We start from the raw sequence: 4,791 nt of genomic DNA, 5'->3' as shown, positions 1-4,791 counted from the left end.
GGTTAGAAGGGGGGTGGAGCCCCCTTTCGTTGTGCCAATTGCACAATGGGGGGGGGGGGGGGGGGGGCAGCAGCCGCCCCTATCCGAGGGGTTTGAGGGGGGCGGGTAGCCCCCCTCTACGAGGTCTAGGGTAGTGCCCCAAGAGATATTTTTTTTTGGACCCTATATTGGGTTGGGAAAACCTACCTATGGTTTGCAGTCCATGGTTTTGGACGCGATAGTTTTCGGTCCATGGTATTGGATGCTTCGGCATGTATAAATATGTATTGTAACATTGAAAGGAATATAATGAAAAATAAAGTTGGTAGTCCTAGTTTTGGGATCCAGTGGGAAAATCTTTGTGTATATGTGTTTTATGTGTTATTCTCTTGCATTGTTTATTTTTCTGTGTTTCAGAATTCGTATGCAAGTAATTTTTGTACGAGGTTAAAACCTACATTTGGTGTCATTGTTGTTTTTGGCTTCAAGGGGACACCTTTGTTGTTGAGGGGTTTCGCTCGGGCCTGTGGTAGACCTTGTTCAATGGGATATCTGCGAGATCGATTTTGGTGGTGAAAGAAGATGGCGAGCAGTGGAAAGATAGAGATCAAGAAATTTAATGGTCGGAGTTTTGAGTTGTGGAAACTCAAGATGGAGGATCTGTTGGTGGATAAATATCAGTGCATCATGGTAGATCCGGGTACTAAACCAACGGGAGTGTCCGATGAAGAATTGAAGAAGTTGGATCAGAAGTCAAAGAGTACAATATGATTGTGTCTCAGATTTAGTATTGTTGAATGTATCATGGGAAGCTATGGCGAAGGCTTTGTGGGACAAGTTAGGGACTTTCTACCAATCTAAAGTCTCTAGTGAATAAACTGTTCCTGCGGAAAAAGCTGTATAACCTGAGAATGAAAGATGGAGACTTGGTGTCAGAGTATCTAAACACATTTAATACTGTGGTAAGTTAGTTAGCATCTGTTGATATCAAAATTTCAGAGGAAGATAAGTGCATTAGTTTGTTGTGTTCTCTACCAGATTCGTGGGATAGTCTGGTTATTGCAATAGGTAGCAATGCAACTGCCTTGTAGTTTGATGAAATAGTTTCATCCTTGCTAACAAAGGAGATGAGATGGAAAAATATGGAGAGCCAGAATGGTGATGCCTTGTTTGTACAAGGATGGTCCCAGAACAGAAAAAAAAATAAGTCATCGAGTGGCAGATCTAAATCTAGAGGGAGATCTAAATCTCCAAGAAAACCTATAAAGGTGATGTGCTAGAAATGCAAAAAGGAAGGGCACTACAAAAGGGACTGTAAATATAAAGCTCCTGACAAAGGAACGGGATCTGATGATGCTCCTTCTGCAGAGGCGAAAACCACCTCAGATGAAGGTGGGGATGTGTAATTGGCTTCTTTAAGTACACATGTAGATCATGAGGCATGGTTGATTGACTTAGGTGCATCCTTTCACTTAACTCCCCATAGAGAGTGGTTTTGCAAGTATGAGAAATACGATGGTGGTGATGTCTTCTTAGGGGATGATAGGAAGGCTAGAATCATTGGTCGTGGAAAAGTAAAGTTGAAGTTGCAAGGTGTAACAGTTAGAACACTTCCGGGTGTTCTGCATATTCCTACATTAGTGAGAAATCTGATTTCTATAAGCAAGTTGGGTGATGCAGGTGTTAAAATAGTGTTCGAGAAGGATACCTGCAAAATGGTTCGGGAGCACTGGTATTGATGCGGGGATTTCGAACTAGAACTCTGTACAAGCTGCAAGGTAGCACTATTGTTGATGCATTCAATAGTTCTATGGTTCCTGAAAGTGGAGTAGAAAATCTAGTGGTATCTGGAGGGAAGACCATGTTGTGGCATCAAAGGCTTGGACATATTGGAGAGAAGAGCCTTCGAATACTTCATGGTAAAGGTATGGTAGAAGGTATGAGTAATAGCTCTCTAGATTTTGATTTCTGCAAAAATTGTGTATATGGGAAGCAGAATTGGGTGGGTTTCCCCTCTAGTGGTAAGAGGGCGAAACAGATATTAGAGCTTGTGCACAGTGATGTGTTTGGACCTGTGAGGGTTCCATCACTGGGTAAATCTGTGTACTATGTATCATTTATAGATGACTTTTCAAGGAATACATGGATATATTTCCTTAAGAAGAAATCTGAAGTCTTTGATAGGTTTAAAGAATTTAAGGCTCCGGTGGAAAACCAGACAGAGAAGAAGATAAAGGTGTTGAGGATAGATAATGGTGGAGAGTTTTGCAGTAAGGAATTTGAAGAATTCTATAAGAATGATGGTATAGCACAATAGAAGACTACTCCATATACACCTCAGCAAAATGGAGTTGCAGAAAGAATGAAAAAAACGTTGATGGAAAGGGCAAGAAGCATGCTCAGTGATGTCAGGTTAGGATAGGAATTCTGGGCAGAGGCAGTGGAGATAGCATGTTACCTGGTCAATGGATCAGCTTCGTCAACGTTGGAGGATAATACTCCACAAAAGGTATGGACTGGCAAGAAACCCTCTCTTTCACATTTGAGGGTATTTGTATGTGATGCATATGTACATGTTCCAAAGGAGAAATGAACCAAGTTGGATAGTAAATCTGAAAAGTGCATCTTTATTTGGTATAAGGATGGTTTAAAGGGTTATAAGATTTGGAACCCAGAAAAAAGAAAGGTTGTGTACAGCCAAGATGTGGTGTTCAGAGAGGTGAAAGATGTTATGAAACATGAAGTCCAACCAAAGGAACCTGAGAAGATAGAGTTTGAGCTAAAGGAGAAAGAATCAAACTCTACAGCAGAGGAGGAATCAAAAGATGAAGAACCACAAAATCCAGGTGTAAGAAGATCAGTTCAAGAAAGAAGGAAGCCAGAAAGGTATAGTCCATCTTCTTTATGTTCAATTTTTTCTTTATCTATTACTAATGATGATCCTAGAACTATGAAGGAAGCAGCAGATTCAGAGGATGGAAAACTCTACAAAGAGGCCATGGTTGATGAAATGGAATCTTTGCACAAAAATGAGGCTTGGGATCTAATGGAGTTGCCGGATGGAAGGAAACCTATTGGCAGCAAATGGGTATTCAAGAAGAAGACAAATGCATAAGGAGAGGTAGAGAAATACAAAGCTCAGTTGGTAGAAAAAGGTTATTCCCAGGTGTCGGGAATTGATTTTGGTGATATTTTTTCTCGTGTTGCCAAGGTAACTTCTATTAGGCTACTTTTATCTATTGCCACTGCTTTTTATTTTGAGGTAGAACAGATGGATGTGATGACAACATTTCTTCACGGGGATCTATAATAGGAGATCTACATGAAGCAACTTGAAGGCTTTGCGGTGAAGGGTAAGAAAGAACTAGTATGCAAGTTAAAGAAGTCTCTGTATGGGTTAAAATAGTCACCAAGGATGTGGTATTAGAAATTTGATACATTTATACGGGGACTTGGCTTCACCAGAAGCAAAGCAGATCACTGTGTGTATTTTAAATTAATTGGTGACCGTGTTATTTATCTGGCCTTGTATGTGGATGATATGTTGCTGGCTGGAAATGACAAAGAAATTATCCAGGATTTAAAGACCCAATTGTCCTCCAAATTCGACATGAAAGATCTTGGTGCTGCAAACTATATCTTGAGCATGGAAATTAAAAGAGATCGGGCAAAGAGGAAGCTCTGGTTAAACCAGAGGAAGTATGTCAAGGCAATACTGCAAAGTTTTAATATGCAGGATAGTAAACCGATGAAGGTTCCTATTCCTGTAGGTGTAAAGTTATCTGATGAACAGTGTCCCAAGACACAAGAAGAGGAAGAGGATATGTCTCGTGTTCCATATGAAAATGCAGTGAGTAGCCTGATGTATGCAATGGTGTGTACTAGACCAGACATTGCACATGCAGTGGGAGTATTGAGCAGGTTTATGTCAAAACCAGGGAAGGAGCATTGGACAATAGTGAAGCAAGTTTTCACGTATTTGTGTGGCACTAGTGATTATGGTTTGTGCTATGATTATATTTGTGTGTGTGTGTATACTATGATCTTATGAAATCCATACACACAAAATTTACTATTCAACTCCCTTAGCTATTCAATTATAAACAAAAGAGACAAGTTTTGAAAACAATTGCAAATATACTTGTGCTTGGAATATATAGGACAAGTCAGAAGTAGTAAATGATAAGGTTCTTTGGCCAAAATTAAAGGTTTTTATGGAAAAAGTATTGTCCTAAGATGGACTAATCAATTTAAATGACAAAATCATAGCTCTTGCTAGAAAGTCTCTAGCTATAACAAACCAACCTATTAAGTAGGTTACCTAAGAACACTACTTAGAAAAAAGTTTCTAACAAAATTAAAATATTTAGAAAATGTTTACTATTGATCTTTGAAAAGACATAGGAGAAATTATAGGGTGGGCATATGATGCTCATAAAAGAGGCCATCAATGCATTAGATCCTAAAAATTCCAACAAAAAATATGCTTAGAATAAAAGGAAGAATTCTATAGTTTTAAATCAAAATGGGATCCTAATTTTCCTAGCTATTCTAGAAGGATAATCCTAAGAAGCAAAAGAAAAATATTCCTTATCTGGAAAAGAGAAGTTCTTCAAAAAAAAATATTTAATGTTTTAACTATCAATAAAGAAATGAAATTTAAAAAGCCATGGTCTAAAATGGAAAAAAAGTGTGAACCCTAAACATTGTTCACTAAAGAGCTAGAGCTACAATAGTTGGATCTTCACTACTATGTCACACCAAAGCATCCCTTAAGAGAAATTATTTACCTAGACCCATCCAAATTACTTG

The sequence above is a fragment of the Pinus tabuliformis genome, chromosome 6 (assembly GCF_031772625.1).
Source record: "Pinus tabuliformis cultivar Carrire ecotype Pingquan chromosome 6, CPIR1, whole genome shotgun sequence".
NCBI lineage: Eukaryota > Viridiplantae > Streptophyta > Pinopsida > Pinales > Pinaceae > Pinus > Pinus tabuliformis.
This window is presented reverse-complemented; position numbering follows the sequence as displayed.